Below are 2,269 nucleotides of genomic sequence, written 5' to 3'. Positions count from 1 at the left end.
TTAAAAGTAAATATAGAAGTTAGAAGTTTGGGATATCAGAATTTCTACAGAATATTATGAAAAATTTCATAAAATAATAATTTTTAATAAAATAAGTGATGAGCTATATATCATGTATTTGCAAAAAGTTATCACTGAACATGTAAAAATTTAATAGAATTTTATTTTTCATCAAAACAAAATTTACATATAAAAAATTTAAGGATTCAGATTATTTCTTTCATGGAAAGATCATTTAAATTTAATTATAAATGTATAAGACAAATTGTTGGAACTGGCTACTAATGGAACATTAAAGATAATAAAAATATAGCATTGCTTGACTAATTTTGAATAAGAGATAAAAATAAATGTTCTTAAAATGATGAAATTACTTTAAAATCATTTCTTCCATTCTTGTTAATAGAGCTTTGTGAGGCAGTTTCCCCACTACTCACATTAGAAAAGCAAAATCTAACCGAACAAAACACTCAAAAATGGTTTAATTATAAATAATTATGTACAAGTAACATCAATCCAACCTGTTAGATAAATTAGCAAAAAAAGATGCAAGCTCATTTGCTACATTAAAAATGGTTAATATTTATATACATGACATTACTTCAAAAAGTGCATATATATATATATAAGCTTTTAACAAGATTTTTACTATTCCACTCACAATTTTTTGTTTAACTATAATTGCAGAATGACAAAATGTCATGATGTAATATAAGTTCTCTACATTAAGCACCTGTATGCACATTTCAAGAAACATTGTGTACAATTTCTCAATTGTTTTTCTGTGTTTATTTCATTTATACTTATTATATTTATGCCTTTCAAACATAATAATAGAAATGACGTATGTTCTACAGTTATTTTTAAATTTTATTTTTCTTATAAATTATTGTATTTTACAAAAGTATTAATCTACAGTTTGAGAAAAATTTTTTTAAATGTGGTCCTTTCTTATCGATAGTTTGTGACAAGCTGATCTAGGGGCTTTTCTCTACACACGTCTACATATACATATACCTACATACAGGTATATACGTACATTTGTGATTCAATGGTTTCCTTCTGCAGATGAGTGAACCAGTGTGATTATTTTATGGATCCCAATTCACTCTTGGGTGTGTCTTCTCAAGTTTAGACTTGGAAATAAAATAGTAGGAAGACAATCTGAATATACAATCATATCACATTCTTGAATTAAATACTGGTCTAGGTACATGGTGCAACTGTCTGGCTAAGATGGAGACAAATGGGATGGATAAGTGAGTAGGGCCAAAATCTGAGAGGCAACATTAATGGTATCACAAAGACCTAAAGGATTGTTAGATGTGAAAAGTCAGGAAGAGAACAAAGATGGGCCTAACCTGTTTTTTTCTTTTCATAAACAGTAAAGAGTTGGGAAGATTTTAAACAATAATGATGAGCTCAGGTTTAAACACAACTGGTCCTAGATGAGAATGGCAGTGGTAATGAGTAAAAATACCAACATAACAGCTAATATTAGGATAGTATTTTAAAATCTGCAAAGCGCATTTATCTACAATGTTCTTTTAATCCTAGTTCCAATCCTATGAGGTAGGAAAGCAGACAGTAAAATTTATAAGGAAGATTATAAATAAAAACTAGGATATATAGTTACTAGCAAAGAGGCCATAAAGCCATAGAAATAAAATGAACTCTCCTGGGAAGGGTAAAAACAATAATAACAGATAACTGGGCCAAGGATGGAGAGTGGGAGGAGGAAATGGAGACAGTGAAGGGGAAAATGCCTTCCTTTGTTGGTTTTCTTTTTCTTCTTTTGGTCATTAAGCTTTCACGGGAGCCATTTGTGCGTGTTGGTGAATAACCATGGGTTTGAGTTCCTACCAGAATAATAGACTTATATACTTTTAAATGTTCTTGGCTCAGACTCTATTTATTATTCCTTCAGTAAACTTCTAAAAATATCACTTCTTGGCCAATCCTTGTTCTCAGCAAGATGGAAATAACCAGAAGAGAACAAGAGGTAATCTCTTCTGATATTTGCGAGCATATTTAATAAGCTGGAACAGAAAGCAGAACCCTTATTTAGTCAAGCGTGGCTTAATTTAAGGCAGCCAGAGTTCACAAAAACAATGCAAACAAGCTTCAATATTCCTAGATATTTTTCCCTTCCTCTGGAGTCTTTTCACAAGAACAAGGCTGCATGTAATGGGAAAGAGCATCCCTCACCCAGGGGGCTAACAGACTCTACCATCGCTCCACATCGATGGCCTCTTCGCTGAGCCTTGGC

Source organism: Pteropus alecto, unplaced genomic scaffold (assembly GCF_000325575.1).
Source record: "Pteropus alecto unplaced genomic scaffold, ASM32557v1 scaffold395, whole genome shotgun sequence".
NCBI classification, from domain to species: Eukaryota; Metazoa; Chordata; class Mammalia; order Chiroptera; family Pteropodidae; genus Pteropus; species Pteropus alecto.
Note: the sequence above shows the minus strand (reverse complement) of the source record.